The sequence below is a fragment of the Bos mutus genome, chromosome 2 (genome assembly GCF_027580195.1).
Source record: "Bos mutus isolate GX-2022 chromosome 2, NWIPB_WYAK_1.1, whole genome shotgun sequence".
Taxonomy (NCBI): Eukaryota; Metazoa; Chordata; class Mammalia; order Artiodactyla; family Bovidae; genus Bos; species Bos mutus.
In genome coordinates, this window is record NC_091618.1 from 108,598,376 (window position 1) to 108,618,235 (window position 19,860).

Consider the following 19,860-nt stretch of genomic DNA (forward strand, 5'->3'; position numbering starts at 1 on the left):
AAAAAGTAAACCAGCAAGCATGTTATAGCTGAAAATTTTTGATAAGGTGAAAATGTCTTCTCATCTAAGATACGGAACCGAAGAAAGCCTCGTGCCTTGCTTTAGTATCTAGAGCAAGTCCTCTGATGGGTGAAATAAACCAGAAAGCCACAGTGTGCTTCTATTTGGGTCATTTGACACTCTTTAGCGTAGAAGAATAACTTCAAAAGATCTGCTTGTAAATTAAAGGTTTAGAAGACTTGCATGACATGAAGAAAATTGCCTGTCCTTAGCAAAGACATCTGAACATCTGACTTTTGTTCTTCCCAAAAATCACTTAGAAGGAGAATTGGGAATTCTCAGAGCCTCCCTGACCACTGACAGTAACAAAGCAGTCTTCTATGTATCAATACATTTGTGTTTCATTTTACATTTTAAGGCCAAGAGTCCTTTTTGATTCATCAAAATAGTGTTTATAGGTCTTTTGAGATAAAGAATAATGTATCTCTTGTCTACTGCTCTCCCATGGTGGCCTGATAAGCCTGAGAGAGAAAATGTGTGAGATCTCATATCTTCTACCTGTGCCAGGCCATAGCTTTGGAAGTGTGTATTGCAATGTCAGCTATAGGTTAGTAGGAATGTTGTTTCCCATTAATTGACTTAGCCTGTCCTGGTCATATTCAAATCTTCCCAAGGTACAAAGGGGTATATAGGAAGGGATCTAGAAAAAGTAATATTTTCTCCAATTCTATAGCTTTTCTAGACCAATTAGAGGGAGATAAATGTAGAAATTCGAGTAGAATTTGGCCTTGGGTCAATAAATGATATAAAAATGTGTGATCTGTGTATGTACATGTAGGTTTCTCAGAAAAACGTGATAAAACCAAAATATCACTGACTCATCCTTATCCATATTCTTTTCATGAAAACCATCCGCCATGTGCAATAGAAGCTTTCCACCTCCCTTTTTACTGCCTGTTCACGCCACCTCCACAGCTGAGAGGGGAAGACTCCTTTCAGCCTCTTTGCCTCAGAGTTCAGATCATGAAGGCCCTAAGGTCAGCATCTAAGTAGTCCCCATTTCCAAATTAAGTGTTACAAATGTTAAGAGTAGGGGAGCAGCTATCCGTATTTTGGATTATTAAACTAAGTGTTGAGGAAAATGCACAAGATTTCTGCTTCACCCAAGGATTTTATTAACATTCAGATCCTGCTCGGCTGCTGGACAGAGGCTCTCCAGCGCAGAGGCTCTCCAAAGTAAACAAGCAACTGGGTGAGAGAAATAACTCTTTAGTGGGATAAAATTTGGTCACCTGCAGCCAAAATGACAGGTAAACCTGAAAATGTCCTGTTCTGTTGCCAAACTTTTCATTCTGAGTATTTGAGAGTTTGAATTTGAGCAAACTGCACACTTGCAACTTGGGTAGAAAGGGTCTGAATTTTCCACTCTGTATATTTCAACCTCATTGTTATTTGGGCTGAAGTAAGACATCATGTTTCATTTCAGCACACCTGAGTCTTTAAAAAAGAGCTCTTCCAAGAGAACTTTAGGGACACCCATATTGTTCCCAAGCTGTTCATGATTTTTGCATTGGTAGTTATTTTTGTCCCCTACTTGGAGATGTTAATGCCAAAGTTGCCTGAATATTTGAGTATTTTTTTTAATTTGAAATATGAAAATTATATAGAATAGTTACAAAGGTATTAAATAATTCTCTTTATTAGTATGTCCTATGATGTCATTGTGTCCAAAGAGGTTTCAAGAAATTCTTTAGAAGTAAGAGATTAAATGTTTACATTTCACATGCTATTTGAGGTCTTAAGATTATAATTAGCTTACTTTTTCCACCTATTTGTCTTTGGCTGATTCCTGCTTTGTAGATAAATATTAGTAGCCCTGAAATGTTTCTAGTGTTCAAATAAGAAAAAATCAAATCAGATCAAAGTCTGCGCCAGTGTCCTGTCCATGAAAGGAGTACTGTCAGTCACAAACAGTTCATGCAAAATGCAAGATACTTTTTTAAGTGACATTGTTGTTGTCCCCATAGTAGGTTTAAATTTCTCTCGGTAAAATGAAATTGTACCATTTTCAAATTACCAGATAGTAATTAACACTGGTTCACTGTGGCCAGAGTGTAATTCTTCATTTTTAATAGGCTGGAAACAGGCCCTGTGGTTTGCATTTGCATGCATGGTCCCCTCCCGTCCCCTAGGGGGCGTTCAGTAGATGCTAAGGAGGTAGTGGACAAATCGATGTCCACTTGTCCACACTGTGCTGTCGAAATGCCTAACATATGCTCACTGGAAGCATACCTGATGCTGTCTTTTATGGAGAAAATTGTATTAAAGAACATAAAACATTATAAGTAGCTATTAATAAGATCTGTAATCACCCAAAAGAGTACCTTAGTCTTTCCAATGTGAGTTCAACCTGAAGCCTTTGGAACACATTACCAAATGTCCATAAGCTAAGATCCCCATCCAATCAAAGACATACAAGTCTCTGCAAGCAGATGACACATGATATGATGTCTCCACAAGACTAGACATTCTCAGGAGTGCCCAGGAAGGAATGGGAAGGGACTGTTAGCCTAAGATCTAGCTTGTTTATCTTCCACTCACTTTCTTGTAAATCTTTTAAATCGTAATAAAATGAATCTAAAATATTGTCACTTATCTGCTATCAATTTCCCAATAACAATTGGATCAGTTGTGTATCACACTTCCTTCTCTGATTCAATTAAAAAAAAAAAATATTGTGCCCATATGAGCCTGTTTTCCTCAACACAAGTCAATGAGAGCTTGGCTTCTTATTTTGGTATGTGTTGCATGGCCTGGAAACCAGGGAACAACAGCTGTTGGTGTGATTTCTATTTTAAGTGAAAATTAGGTTTTATAGAGACAATTTTTTTTTCTTTTGGATCTACAACAGTTTTTTTAAACTGTGATTGTAAATCTGCCCTTAAAAAAATAGAGGTTTTTAAAGATTAGTTGCCAAATAGAAATTCACTCTGTGATAGGAACAGTTATATGGTGATTCTGGAACTTTTAACTTAGAGCTTCATTAATTTAAATATGGAAAATAGCCTCCAAGTTTGATTTCCCAAAGTTTCATAAAGCCTCTAAGCTCATGATTTTCATCTCCTTTTTGCCCACATGATCAGTTACCTCCATAGCCATTTGGTGTCATGCAAAAGGGAGGTGGTTAGTTTGGGGATTTGATTTTTTTCAACTTGCAGTGAGAAACAGGATAGGTGACAAAACCTTACTTGTTAAGACAAGTCAGTGCTTGAGCATCTCTGTCAGAAATGGAATGATGTACTGTTAGCCAATTAGAATTATTTTATGTATTGTTACTGTATTTTGCTGATTTTATATGATTGATTTCATATAATTATATATGAAAATATAATTATTCATTCTTGATCTCTGGAAGCAGTCATTATTATGAGGATCATTTTACTTTGAAAACACTTTCATAATAAAGATAAGTCTTAAGAGTACAGTGTAAATGCCCTTTTCTGTAAGCACTACTGAACTTGTATTGGTAATGTACCACATCTTCCTGGACAAGATTCATTTCAGTGTTCACATCATCCTACAGTTTTCTTGTAAGCCTCCTCAAATCCCAGAGTCACTATGATTACGAAAAAGGAATGTAGTATTTATACGTTATATATATACATATATATTGTTACAGGTTATTTTGTCAAGAATTTAGCTAAGCTACTTGATGGTGTTGTTATCTCAGCATCCATTTTGTTTGGCAAACAGCCTGCAGGGACCATGGCTTGACACTAGCCCCTCATACAGGTGCATGTCCTGAATAGCAGCCCAGAGTCACAAGCAAATGTAACTCCCTGATGTGATGTCCCCAACAGCCCTTGTGATCAACTGTCTCCTGCCTCCCAGTGCTTTTGTATGCCTTATGCATCCCTTAGATAAGACCCACCCTCCCCAGGGAAGGGGGCTTACCATAACCTCTTTCTTTTGGCTTGAATTGACCGATCTGGCCATAGCCCAGGGACTCCAAGGCTCTGCACCCATGGACCCTAATAAAGGCATGTGCCCCAGATCCTGTCTCTTTCTCTCTGTCTGTACTCTGCCTGACCTTCCTGTGTGGCCCCTCCTGGTGTGCCATGTACTCCCCCCAGGACCTGTGAATAATAAACCTCTCTACTTCAAGTTCTCTTGTGGTCTGTTGGACTCTGTTGTTGGTTCACCATCCAACACCCTGTGCTCCACTTAAGAAAGGTCTAATTAGCAGACTAACATTTATATATTATATATACACATATAACATATCTATGTTATAATATCATTTTGACAATTAAGATATAAAGCTTCAAGTTAAATTTTATGTAGTACTTCATTCTGAAAAACTAGAATTTACAAAGTTATCAGTTCAAATATATCAAACTGTACTGATTTTTTCCAAGCTATAAAAAAGGCAGTTAGGATAAACAACACAAAGCCAAACACACACAAAGTTGCCCCTCAGAGAATGTGCCCTCATAGGAGCTTGACTGACAACATCTTCTCAGGGTCTGTGCCCCACTTTGTTAGATTTTCTCTCACTCTTTGTCTTTCCCGTGTAACTCTGTCTCCCCCAGCGGCTCTTCTGCTCTAAGCTTATGTCATCTCGTATCTCAAGAGCTGTAAAAATAGCACTGACATTCAACCAGACACCCCCACCACCACCAGGATTATAAAAAATTAAGCAAACACCCTATTAAAAATCTTACACATATCATAACCACCCCCAACAACATTCTGACTCCAAGTATGAGTTACTGTAATAAATTAAACCACCAAAATTTTTCTGAGGCACAAAAAGACTATTAGCGATGCACCATTTGGGGAAGCCAGGAACTCTTCCAGGTCTGTTAACATAGCATAGCGTCTACGCTATAACTCTCCAAACATCTCTCCCAAATAGTCATGATGCAACTCGGCTTCTCTGGGCCCCCTTCCTTACTGCTGGGAAACATCCATCCGGGCACATGCGCTTTCTGTTTCCATCAGCCCCATGCCTGCTTCACCTGGAGCAGTGGCAGCAGTGCCAACGATGGTGAAAGGTGGCAGGACAGCCCAACAGCAGGGTCATGCACCAGCATGCAGGGTGGTCCCTCAGAACCAGTCACCTCAGTGAATGGAGCCTGAGGACCACATCCCCACAGCCACTGTAACCTGAGGAAAGAAAAGTTCTATCATTCCTAAACACTGCAGTTTGAAAATTATGTAAAGTGTCTTTCAGAGTCCAGGCAGGAAACAGAAGTCACTGTTAGATGGTTGAGTGGAAGAAACTTCAATGAAAGGACTATTTTCATAGGCCTGGGTAGGACTATAAGATCAAACATGGGATGGTAAAGCACCCAGAGTCCAGCAGGCATGGGAAGCAGTTATCACCCTCAGCTGTAACCAGAGGCCATTAAAAGGAGGTGGCGTGGAGAAGCTGCCCTGTGGGGACTGGAAACTTGAATGGGGAGACAACATCCTCTGATATCTCTATGCCCACCCTCACACCGCCATTGGCTGAACTCAGCTGGAAAGCTCCCAATGGGGGCCCAGGGAGATGTGAACAGGAGGGGTCAGTCTCCCACATGTGGAGCAGAGATCTGGTTCAGTTCAGTCGCTCAGTCGTGTCCGACTCTTTGCGACCCCATGAATCGCAGCACACCAGGCCTCCCTGTCCATCACCAACCCCTGCAGTTCACCCAGACTCATGTCCATCGAGTCAGTGATGCCATCCAGCCATCTCATCCTCTGTCGTCCCCTTCTCCTCCTGCCCCCAATCCCTCCCAGCATCAGAGTCTTTTCCAATGAGTCAACTCTTCACATGAGGTGGCCAAAGTACTGCAGTTTCAGCTTTAGCATCATTCCTTCCAAAGAAATGCCAGGGCTGATCTCCTTCAGAATGGACTGGTTGGATCTCCTTGCAGTCCAAGGGACTCTCAAGAGTCTTCTCCAACACCACAGTTCAAAAGCATCAATTTTTTGGCGCTCAGCCTTCACAGTCCAACTCTCACATCCATACATGACCATAGGAAAAACCATAGCCTTGACTAGACGAACATTTCTTGGCAAAGTAATATCTCTGCTTTTGAATATGCTATCTAGGTTGGTCATAACTTTTCTTCCAAGGAGTAAGTGTCTTTTAATTTCATGGCTGCAGTCACCATCTGCAGTGATTTTAGAGCCCCCAAAAATAAAGTCTGACACTGTTTCCACTGTTTCCCCATCTATTTCCCATGAAGTGATGGGACCAGATGCCATGATCTTAGTTTTCTGAATGTTGAGCTTTAAGCCAACTTTTTCACTCTCCTCTTTCAGTTTCATCAAGAGGCTCTTCAGTTCCTCTTCACTTTCTGCCATAAGGGTGGTGTCATCTGCACATCTGAGGTTATTGATATTTCTCCCGGCAATCTTGATTCCAGCTTGTGCTTCTTCCAGCCCTTCTTCCACGTTTCTCATGATGACTCTGCATATAAGTTAAATAAGCAGGGTGACAATATACAGCCTTGACGTACTCCTTTTCCTATTTGGAACCAGTCTGTTGTTCCATGTCCAGTTCTAATTGTTGCTTCCTGACCTGCATACAAATTTCTCAAGAGGCAGATCAGGTGGTCTGGTATTCCCATCTCTTTCAGAATTTTCCAGTTTATGGTGAGATCTGGTAGGGGCTGGAAATGAAGAGCTAATAGAATAACCAGCATAAAGCTGGGTTCTGGTGGTGTTTCTGGAGACTTGTCTAGGGCCTGGCAATTAACAGGGCACAAAAGATGATGGAGAAACAAGAACCCACTGGTGAGATGGGAGCTGTCAGCAATAAACATTGCATTACTTAGGAAGCAAGATGAGCATTTTCTCAATTTGTCTCCAAGTCTTTCCCTGTAGCGGAGGCGTGGGGTAGGGGGGCTACATCCTCTCACTGGTGCCAGGGACAGAAATGTTGAAGGGTTTGTGGCAGGACTCAGATAAGGGAAGCTACCTGCATTACCAGCTTCACAGATCCAGGCACCCAGAACATAAGTGGAGAAAGATGCAGGTTAGAGAAATATCTAGAAACAAACAGAACTCAGCAGAGAGGGTGTTGAAGAGCTGGGAGAATTAATCAACTAGATTTGTGGGGGAAAAAATGGGTTAAGAAGGTCTAAACTCTGGGACTCATAACAAGTATTGAAGCAATTCTTTAGGCAAGAGTTTTGCTTGTTTTTAAAGTAATGAATAATAAAACTAGTCAAAGCTATGGTTTTTCCAGTAGTCATGTATGGCTGTGAGAGTTAGACTATAAAGAAGGTGGAGACCGAAGAACTGATGCTTTCGAACTGTGGTGCTGGAGAAGACGCTTGAGAGTCCCTTGACAGTAAGGAGATCAAGCCAGTCAATTGTCAAGGAAATCAACCCTGAATACTCATTGGAAGGACTGATGCTGAAGCTGAAGCTTCACTACTTTGGCCACCTGATGCGAGGAGCTGACTCGTTAGAAAAGACCCTGATGCTGGGAAAGATTGCAGGTAGGAGGAGAAGGGGGTGACAGAGGATGAGATGATTGAGTGGCACCATTGATTCAATGGACATGAGTTTGAGCAAACTTCAGGAGATAGTGAAGGACAGGGATGCCTGGCGTGCTACAACCCATGGGGTCGCAAAGAGTTAGACATGACTTAGCAACTGAACAACAACAATAGTTGGCATAGCTAGAGATAACTTGAACAGCCGAGGCTCACGTTCCTGGATGCATCATTCAATCATCAATCATTTAGAAATATTTATAGAAAGCCCATTTGGTGCTAGGAATTGTAGACATTAAGACTAGAAGTGTGAATAAGACACATATAATTCCTGCTTTCATGAAATTTATAATTTAGTGAGGAAAGGGAAAAACAAAAACAACAACAAAAAAAAATGATGAATATTAGTTTGTCAGGGCTGCCATAACAAAATATCACAGACAGGGTGACTTAACAGAAATTTATCACTTCCCCCACTTCCCCTGGCTCTGGAGACAGAAGTCTGAAATCAAAGTGTCAGCAGGGTTGATTATTCTCAGAGTTCCCTCTTCTTGGCTTGCCTTCTTACGGTGTCTTCACACCGTCTTTTCTCTTTGTATCTGTCTGTGTCCTAACATCTTCTTTTTAGGACAGCAGTCATTCTGAACTACGGCCTACCCTAAGAGCCTTATTTTACCTTAATCACCTCTTTTTTAACCATTGATGAAATTTTTGTTATACTAATCTCTTTTTTCCAACAAAAGGGAAAAAACAAGGTTTCAAGGGTATCGTAATTTGGCAAAAAGTGAACATCCTCTGTCTTCTGCAATAAACATTGATTCATACACATAACCTATTTTAGGGACTTTTAGGGAAATGTGCGTAGTATGCATAAATGTGAAAAGTACCTTTAGCACCTCTTTCAAGGCCTTATCTCCAAAAACAGTCACCTCCTGAGGTGCTAGGGGTTAGGACTTAATATGAATTTGGGGGGACACAATTTAGCCCATAAAACACATTGATGTCACATAATAACAAAGGATAAAAGTCATGAAGGAACGAAGTGATCGCATGGTTCTGCCAGGGCTCTTCAGACTACACAGTCACGGACGCCTTACAGACAGGTGATTTGGGCTGAGATGTGACTGTCAGGGGGGCTTCCCCAATGGCTCAGTGGGGAAGAATCTGCCTGCAATGCAAGAGATGCAGGAGATGTGGGTTTGATCCCTGCGTTGGTAAGATTACATGGAAGAAGACGGCAGCCCACTCCAGTATCCTTGCCTGAAAAATATCATGGACAGAGAAGCCTGGTGGGCTACAATCCATGGGGCTGCAGAGTCGGGCACGACTGAGCACGCACACATGCACACATGTGACTGACAGGAGTGGCTGGAGGAGGAACTTGGATGGCTATAGACCAGGCAGCAGGAGCCTGAAACACAAAGGTTCTGATGTGGGAACAGACTTGTAAGTTCAAGGAGCAGTGAGAAGGCCAATGTGATGAAGCAAGATAAACAAGGAGGAGAGTGCAGGTGTTGACATTCAAAAGTTAGGGAGCAATGCATCATCCTTACCCTGTGTGCCAGGGTAAGGAGGGCAAGTTTTAGGTAAGAGTAATAGGAAATCTTTCAAGGACTTAAGCAAAAAGTAGCATAGTCTTATATGCTGTCATTTCTCATGAAAAAAAGAACATGGCTTTTTAAATGATGCCCATACTAACCACGACTGGAACATTATTTTAAATAATGCCGATCCTAACCATGACTGGAAAAACTGCTCCAACTTGGAGCAGGTCAGTGGTGGTGGGCATTACATGGTAAGGCAGGGTGATGGACGCATGGCTATTGGAAGAAATAAAGGACTGAGCATCACTGAGGATTCAACCCTCAGGCAACAAACTGAGTTTGGACAGAGAATGAAAGGTAGAAGATTTTACTGAGCTCTGGTACAGGAAAAGCCTCCAGTTTCCTTTAAGGAAAGCAGTTTGAAAAAGGATGAGGGATTGATACTCATCAGCCAGGGGAGAAACTTGGGGAGGAGGGCAAACTTCCTGACTGAGTGTAGTTCTTTTGTGTTGTTACTGTTAACACCTTTCTTTGCGTTGTTCAAAGGCATCTAATGGGCTGTGAATTGATGGATGGTCACAAATTCCATAACACCTCCCTGAAGGAGGCGAGCATCCAACAGTAACAACACTTGCTATTTGTAGATTTCATAACTGATGGGTGTGACTGAGCTAGCCTGCAAGGTTTAGCACAGACTACCCAGGCAGGGGAGGCGAGATGCAGAAGAAAGGAGGCCTTCTAGGGCTTTCCTACTGTGTGCAGGCATTGTGCTAAGTGCAGAACTGTCTTAATCAAACCATCCCCAAAAAGGCAGATCCACTTGACTCTTGGTACTCTCGGTGGTGATGTTCTATAAACTCAGTGTTAATTACCGCTCCCGTGAGAAAAATACGGGGCTGGTTTCCTGAGAGCCTCTGGCCACAGTGTTTGCATCAACTGATCAATACATAACTTTGTTTTACACATGATTTTGTTTAAAGACAGTGGTACGTAAAATATATTTCTAATTCATTGACGCTGAACTCACAGCCGAAAGCACCATACCATTTGCCTGAACAAAGCTTGTTTGAGCTGATTGTTAAATATCCTGGAATTTTGCAAACTGGTTATTTAAATAGCCATTATTAAAATTATATAAACTTACAATTTAAAATTATATTTTAAAATATAGATAATACTAAAAAAAATCCCTTTCTAATGATTTTAGTACCTTTTACTATCACCTATGCTCTGGAAGTATGATGGTGTGCTACCATGCACTTCTTCCCAAGAATATGTTCAGTGATATTAAATGGGCAGCTTGAAATTGGTTGTGGTGGGAGAATTTACTCTGTGAAAATGGGCAAAACCTGCAAACTGAGATTTTGTCTGTTTGTACGACCAGTTATTAAATATTTACCAGCACACCGCTATCACCCACAACTTACAAAGGCAGAAACTATGACTCAAATAAGTATCTCTGTCACCCAGCTGTCAGGCAGTAGAACTGAGACTTGACCCTATATCTGAGTGATTTCAAAATTTATATATTCCTAGTGCATTACACTTCTTCCAAAGTTTGCCTTTGTTTCTGCAGACCTCAGATGCCCAGATTTCTACTGCATTTGAATTGTCCACTGGCTTTTTTAAATTACCACCTTTAATTTTTCTTACAGATTTCAAATGTTTTCCCCTGCAGTTTTCATGCGTTTTTTCCCTGTTTTCAACATTGTATTGTTTAGTGCTCTCAGCTACATCAGAGGCCTTTCTTAGGGAAAATTCTCAATAAGCCTAATACATCAATGACTGAACTCAATTTTCCAAGTTCACTGCGGTGTTCCACTTCACAAAGCACACACATCTTTTCCTCAGCCTCACCCTGGGAGCTCATAGGGGCACACATATAACCCAGAACATAGGTTTAAAAGGAGCCAATTCAAGCAGTTCAGTAATTCAACACATTGCAGATTAGAAGTATAGAAGGTATCTAGGTAGTGAAAATAGACATTCAGAGTCTGGGTTTTAAGACTCAGCTGAAAATCTCCTGGGAAGTACTCCTAAGGGTGAGTAGGGATGAAGTGCTACAGAGGTAGGAAGTTATAGGAAAAAATAAGGGCAATTATCATCTCTCCTTTTTTGAGTCACAACTGAGATTACTTAGATCTCAGATTTGAGATCGGATCTTAGATCTGTTAATTAGATTACTTGAAATTAAACCCCTGATTCTTTTATTGACCCATGCTACTAGTAACTACCCAGTAAGCCAGCCAGCAAGCAATGTGTAGGATGCCAGGCCATATGGAGCCACATCACTAAAGATGATTTCAAAGGGTCCCCATAGGTTTTTAAGGTAATGAGTGTTTTTTCCTTTCAGTTGAGGGCACTAGATGGTTCCTAGAACAGAGCCTTAACATACTGTACTTGAGTGCTGCCGTTTCTTAGTTATACCACTTACAAGTCATTCCCTAGGATATATAAGGTAATATATGCCATGCTAGCTAAAAACACACAGAACTACGGTATTAATGACTTCAGCGAAATTCACATCAATCTTAATACATGCCTTGAGCACCAATTCTCTGTGAGACTTTCTGGTAGGCATTGTGAGAGATATAAATAAGACAAAGGCAAAGCTGCTGAATTGAAGGGGTTCTCAACCAACTTAGAGGAGCAAGGCACAAGCAGTGGTCACTTTAATGGGTCAACAAAGCTGTAAAAGAAATGGTACTTGTTCTATTATGCAGATCAAACTTTATGATAAAGATAAAATGTTTTTGAAGACTGCAACTACTCTACATGTATAAGACATTATTATCATCATCATATGAAATACACTATAGGATAGTTATTGCCAGAAAAGTTGGGAGAAGAGGGAAGTTGCTTCAAGGTCAGATAAGAAAAGGTTTCAAGGAGAAAGCCAACAATAATGGATAGGGTTCACAGGACTCCCCGGGTGGTCCGGTGGCTAAGACTCCACGCTTCCAATGCAAGGGGACTGGGTTTGACCCCTCGTCGGGGAACTAGATCCCACGTGCCACGCCTGGAAGATCCTGCATGCCCCTTCGTAGACCACATGTAACTAAGACCAGTGCATCCAAATACATAAATAATAAATAAAATAAAAGTTTTTTAAAAGAATGGTAGGATTTGGGTGAGTCACATGCAAAGAAGGTCATCTGAGACAAAGGGTTTAGGAGATCCGATGAGTAAGCCCTCAGCAGTGGCCCCTGAACCCTGTCACCTTCATTCCATCCTCATCCCTCCCCACGACCTCTCTGGCTCTGTTTCTCAAGGCTGTGGTCTCAGAACGTGCTGTGCTGCATTGTATCTCCAGCTCTTTGGCCATGCTGCTCACTCTGCCTAGAAGACCTTGGCCCTCGTCTCCATCCAGCTACCTTTGTGTGGTCCACCTGCTAGAAAGCCTTAGTCTCTTGGAATGTGGTACTCTTCCTAGAGAAGAAAAGATGCCACCATTTAACTCCATCAGAGTGCTCATCACACTATCTTCCTGACTAAGCATCCACTCCACCACACTACCACTACCACACAATCACTCTAAGCATCTTGGGGGCAGAGACCTTGCTTTTTTATATCTGGATTCTTAGCCACCATGCTTGCTAACAGTAAGCCCTCAATAAATGCTCGTAGCATGAATGTGTGTATTCACAGAAATAAGGGCTTCAGGAAGATGAATATGTTTTGTAAGGGGAAAATGAGCTCATTTTTACATTTTGAATTTGAGCTGCTGTGAGTCCATTCATTTGGAAATGTCTGCCCAAAATTGGAAAGATAGGACCACAACCAGGTATCATTATTATTTTCATTTTTTTCAGAGAGAGAGACAGATGTATAAGGAGAATAAGAACCCTGCCTGGGTCTCAGAATCAGAAAGCAGTGATGCAGATAACGTAGTTGAAGCTCTGAGTCATTCCTCTGTTGTCTTCTAAACTGGAACCTTGGGAAATGTCCAGAGCAGAAGAATACAAGGAAGAAGATAAGCCAGCAAACAATTCACTGATAACAAAGACAGAACGAAGTACAATGATGTTAATGATAACGATGGGTTTCTTGGAAGCTTCAGAAGGTAACGAATCAACTGCAGGTTTGATCCCTGGGTCAGGAAAATCCCCTGAAAGAGAAAATGGCAACCCATTCCAGTAGTTTTGCCTGAAAAAAATCCCATGGACAGAGGAGCCTGGCAGGCTACCGTCCATGATGTCACAGTCACAGAGAATCGGACAAGACTGAGCGACTAAGCACAGCAATGATAAAGATGACCTGCCCCTTCTGCCTCTGTCTTCCTTCCTTCCCTTCTCTTTTCTTTCTGATCTGTTCATTCCTAGGATGGGACAGAACAGGACGATGTCCATGCCAGGTGGAGGGGGTGGGGGGGGCAGGTCATGATGGCCCACAGTTGGGTGCTGGAGGCCAAATGGGCTTAAGGAGATGTCTACAGAGAGAGGACAGCACTGCATGGAGAACCAGGGTGGGGTGAAGAGGGTGTTCATACAAGGTGGGGCCCAGCATGAGACACTGAGCCTGAGAAACTGAGTTCATATAAATCAGTAAATAAATAAACTGGAAGTTTGATGAGGAATCTCAAGGTACATCTCTTCTACATATTTATTAACCTCAAAGGTGGAAGTTGTAATTTTACAGCAAAGAAGCCTGGCAGATGCCATCTCCATTAAGTAAACACCATCAGTAATGATAAAAATGGAATCTTAGTCACTTGATTGGATGTAATAAGAAAGCAGCATTGTTTCTGTGATATTTCTGCCAAAGGAGCCTAACTTGAATCTAACCGTGAGCAAATATCAAATAAGTACAAACGTAGGGGCAAATACAAATAAATCTACAGAATAATTAACTGATAATCCTCAAGTGTCTCGATGGCATGAAAGTCAAGCAAAGACTGAAGAACTGCTCCAGAGTGAAGGAAACAGAAGAGATTTGACAACCAGATGCAGTACATGAGCCTGGACTGGATTCTGCGGCTATGGAGACCGTAATGAGGACAATTGGTGGAACTGAGAGGTAGATGGTAGTAATAAATCAGTGTTAATTTCCTGCTTTTGATGGTTGTACTGTGGTTTTGTTGAATTATGTCCTTGTTTGCAGGAAATACACACTGAAATATTAAGGTATGAAAAAAGAATTCTGTGTACTAAACTTACAATTTGTCTGCAACTTTGAGATAACTCTTAAAATCCATATATTTGTTTTCAAAACTCTAATAGTGTCTCAAGTGAAATTTGCACTTGTTCAGATGCAACAAAGTCACTTTAAAAATGAGACTGTCAACTTTGAGTTCCAAGAGCAATAAAGTAATACAAAGTGTCTCATTCTCTTAAAGGGAAGCTTAGTGAGAGAAGAAAATACATTAGCTAAAACTTCCTGAAAATTCTACATTGCTTGTTAAGTAGAATACTCATATTAGCTTTTTTGCAGTTTTTAAATTATAATAGTTGTAGTTTTCAGTGTTCTATGTGTATATTATTGTGCAATCATCTTTAATAATGCCTTACCTTATTTTGCAAAAATAAAAAGATAAGTCATATAAACAGCTAGTGTTTACTGAACATTTTATTGTGTACACTCTGCTATGAGTTATGTGGTATATTATTTCCATTTTACATATCAGTAAATTAAGGCTTAAAGGGGGTTAAGAAATTTCCCCACAAATTAGTGTACTAAGTATAGTACAACCAACTTTTAAAATCATATTTTTCACACGCCAAAGCCTATCCTATTAATTCCTGACCAATAGTGCCTCCTATGGAGGCCATAGAGAAGGGAATCTTGCAGAGGGTTCCAGAAGCCTAGGCTTCATTCTAGATCTATCCACTTCTTCATTGTTTACCTCCAATCCGATTCATCACTATGTCCTCCTTGTTCCATGTAAGAACTCTACCCTTTCCTCTCCACGTTAAGGATTCACTGTTTTTCTCCTGGCAACAAGCTCCCCCTCTTCCTGTTCCTTATGTCACCCCTCTTCGGAGTCTCCATACTGCTGTCAGAGTGATCAGTCTAGAATGCACATCTGAATATCACAATGTGCTGAATTTCCTACATGGAAAAAGACCCCTATGTGGCTCCAATTACCTTTGGGTTAAAATTAGAACATGGCACCTAAGGCTTCCCACATCTTATCTCAGTATCTCTTCAGCCTCAACTATAAGGTTCTACACACACCTGAGCTCAAGGCACTCTTCTGAACAAAACAACACATACTCTATTATGCACAGATAATTAATATGTGCCCTTTGAGCATCAGCAAGTGTGATCGTCTCTTGCTAGAGTCTTCTGGCATTCTTCCCTTCCCCAACGAAGATAAGCAAGCAGGGTACTTTTCTGGAATTTCCATCACATTTCTGTAAAGACCTCTTTCATATAATCTATGACAATATAACATAGCCTCCTTTCATCACACTGAGTGCTTTGAAAGAAGAGATTGGAGTTTATTCATCTTCATGTCCCTCACCACGCTACCCTGGTGGCTCAAGTGGTAAAGAATCTGCCTGCAATGCTAAAGACTTGGGTTCGATCCCTCGGTTGGGAAGATCCCCTGGAGAAGGGAATGATTACCCACGCGACTAAGCATAGCACACAGCACAGCATCTTATACAACTGCTAACTCATTGATACCTATCCATTCTTTCAGTCTTTCAGTAAGGTCTTATGTAGTGTTGTGTTAGTTGCTCACTCCTGCCTGACTCTTTGCGACCCCATGAACTATAGTCCTCCAGGGTCCTGTGTCCACAGAATTCTCCAGGCAAGAATACTAGAGTGGGTTGCCAGGCCTTCCTCCAAGGGATCTTCCCAACCCAGGGATCGAACCCAGGTCTCCTGCATTGCAGGCAAATTCTTTACCAGCTGAGCTACCAGGGGAAGGCCCACATAACATGCTTCCAAGAAGGAGAAATGACAGAAACAGTGATTTTTCAGGAGGACCATTTCTGAATGTTGTGAAAGAAGATAAATAAGGGGTTAAATAGTTTAAGAAGACAACAGGGGGAGATTTTAAATAAATACACAGAGGACTGGTTGACAATCTTAAGTTCTGAGTAAACCGGTTTATGCACTGCATGCCCTCAGTCCCAGGGATATGCAATGGTTTTAACAAATTACTTTATTCTTCTGAATAGGTAATACAAGCACATCATATAAAATTCTAAATGTGAAAAGAGAAATAGTAAAGCCCTTCCTCCTCTCCATGCCCATCCCCCAGCTCCTCAGTTCTTGCTCCAAAGGAACCGAGGTAAACAACTCTCTGGAGTGCTTATGTTTTCTGAGATTCTATCTCCATAACCTGGCAGTGATTTATAGGAAATAACTATAATCGATGATTTATAATGGAGAAGTATAACCACGATGAAAAAGGCAAATAAATCCTGGTTGGCACATTATTTACATAAACAAAAATGCCAAACTGTGATCTGCAGACAAAATCAAGCCTCTGCTTGACATTCCAGAGTGCATTTTAATTGAAATCTGTAAGACTGGTCCTAGATGAGCTTTAGGAAAATGTAAGTAATTCCCATGAATATTAACACAGGTGAGCCAGTGAAGATATAATGTAATTTAGACTAATCTGCATTTGTCAAATATCCTTCTTGTGCTTTTGGGGGGAAGCTGGGCCATGGGGCATGGCTGTAGGATGACTCGATTGTTAATTAGTTGTCCATTAAGTTTTCATTTCCTAGGGCTTATTGGAGAAAAGCAAGTTTATCCTAATTTGCTTTATGCAAATTTATCTATTTGATTTCATCTTTATTCCATTAACACCTGGAGATTTTAAATTAATACATATGAAACTTGGACACGCACAGTGAAAATTCAGCCCTAGCACAATGAATACAGGCCTGCTTTGTATTTAGAAAGTAAGTTAATTGTGAGCATTTGGACTTAAATTTAAAAATTAGGAAATTTTTATGAAGTGGAAAGTGGTAAACACACACACACACACACACACACACCTTTTGTGCTATTTTTTTAAACCACCAGATAATCCATACAAACTAAAAGTTTAGTTTTACTTTAGATGCTACAAATTAGGCTGACTATTAACAGTAACAATATCCTTGTGTTCCCCCTCACACATACCCTTCCTCCACTCCTGCCCTAGTTTAAAACACTCATTAGCGCTTCTGAATTAGGTCGAGTTTGTTTGTTTTCTTATCCTGAGGCTTTGGGCAGAGGTACTTTTTTTTTTTTTTTTTAATGTATGCACTAAGGCAAGGCTTCAGAAATGTTTCTTCCAGCTCTGGGGGACATGGAAATTAAACTAATCACTGCAGCAAGCCACCAGAGACTAAAAATAAAAAGTCGTTTAGTCAGAATGAGATTGCTTCTATAGTTCCTTCTGAGGGCGATTGGTGGAGGTGACGTCATGTCTCGTAAACCCTGTCCGTGGCTCTAGTATGCTTGGAATGACTGCAGAGAGGATACTGGTCCTCTGTCGGCTCTAACAGGCCAAGGAGCACTCGGCTTCGTCCAGGACTCAGAATCGGGCTGTGTCAAGGCGCGGTGAAGCGGTGATCGACTGCTGGCCAGCCTCTCGGCCTGACCCTCGAACACCTGGAACCCTAAAACCTGACCAAGGGCTGCTGCTCACTCAGTCATCAAAAGTGGTTCAACAGCCCCCAGCCCAGATGCTGTCCCTTCACATTCTTCTTGCTGTGGATATGGTAAAAATTCCTTCAGATGTTCCTGGCAAACTTTGCAGAACTTGGCTCATTTTAGACTCCAGTTTTTAAAAATCTATTCTTAGCGTTAGGCCACCTTTTGATTAAATCCTTGGTTCCAAGCCTTCTTATCTCATATGTTTATATATTTTTAACCAACAAATCTCCAAGAAATTTCTCTAAGTGGCCCCTTGGGATCCTTCTGATTCCTTCTCAGTTTCCTGCTTGTCAAGGCCATTTTTAATCAGAGCAGCAGAGACTCCCAAGGGCATTTGGACTGTTTCCCATTTTAGAGTTCCTGCCCAGAGGTCATACTTATCTTGACTCTCAGTGTTTTGAACTCTGCTTCCTGAGAATTAAGGATACAGGCCTACTCAAAAGCAACATTCTCATCTTATGGATGAAGAGGAACTAGCTAATGGGGCCACTTTCTCAGAATTGAATTCAATGAAATGAAAACATTTATGTATTGAACACTTCCTTGCTCCACATACTTTATATAAAGAGCTCACTGAGTAGTGTGGGAGGCAGACCATTAAACTAATAATCTCCACACAATAGGACAGATGAATTAAAAGAAGGGCAAGCTTTGGATAACAGTAGTACAAAGACAAAAGTGAACTGTGTCTGGAGAAAATATCACCAGCTGGACTTTGTAGATAAATGAAAGCCCACTAAGGCAACTTACAGGTAGAAGGAATTCTAGGTGGAAGGAACCACCATTATACAAAGTCATGAAGATATGGACTAACAAGGCCTGCTGTCTCCATTTCACTTATTGGTTCTAACTTTTTTTAAAAGGTTAAAATTAAAGTTAGCCTAATTATTATCCTTTTTAAAAAGTGTTATTGGTCTTGTTTGTTTTCAAAGCAGTATATGTTTGTTTTAAATGTTAAAATTACATAGAAATGTAGGCCCTTGAAAGGAAGACTCCTCCACAGTTCCATCCTTCAGAGCTATAGTGTTATCTGCCCGGTGTATATGTGTCTGGATCTTTTTTTCTTACATAGGTAAACAACTAGACTCACTTCTCTCGCAACTTGTTGTGTATTTTGTACTCTGTCCTCATTGTTTGGCTCTTTCACTCCAATATCCGGGTTGAGTAGCAAGGCAGCATAGTAAGGAAACACAGAAGCACTGGAGTTAGATGAATTCCAGCTCTCCAGCTCCTACCTGTGTGACCTTAGGTAGGTCACCTAACCATGCTGTGCCTCAGTTTCCCTATGTGTATTATAAGGATCAAAATAATACAGATCTATCTCGAGTGATTGCTATGATGATTTTAAAAGTTAATGTTTATACAGCACTTAGTATAGCTTTACAAATATTAAATATTGACACATGGTGAGTCCTCTAAATGTGAGCCCATGTTACCTTAAGGTATTTAACCAAGTCCCTATTGACCCATGCTTGTGCCATTTCCAATTCTTCACATGCTTTGGCTACTAAAGAAATGTCAAGGCAAGTTTTGAATTGCTCTTAACCTCTATTACACGCTTCCCAGGTGGGGCTGAAAGAGGAAACAGACAGAACAGACTCCATCCTGAAAGCAGGACTCCATCTTGGGCCGGACTGTGGACTTTGAGCTCTATGCCCAGTAGCTATGGAAACGACATACCAACTGGAAAACCAGACCCCCCCATATGGAAGAGCCCCAGGGCTCCTACCTAGACTCTCTGTTGCCTAAAAGAATACCCTAATTATCTGTGCAACCAAATAGAATCATAAATTCTATTATGCTTATTGGGATATGACCACAGGCCTATTGCTAATTGTCCACTGTTAAGAGTCAGACACGACTGAGCAACTTCCCTTTCATTTTTTCACTTTCATGCATTGGAGAAGGAAATGGCAACCCACTCCAGTGTTCTTGCCTGGAGAATCCCAGGGACAGGGGAACCTGGTGGGCTGCTGTCTATGGGGTGGCACAGAGTCGGACACGACTGAAGCAACTTAGCAGCAGCAGCAACTACCTAGGCTTAAGGCATACGAATCACGGGTTAACTTTGATTGTATCTTTCTTTTCCTTTGTTCAGACTAGGAAATTTGGGGAGGTGGGTTTGTGCATGTACACTTAGAGTATATAAGGTTTTCGCAAAAACTTGTTGGGATCCTTGGCTAAGAGGAGACTCTGCCTTGGGCCTGCCAGTGTAATAA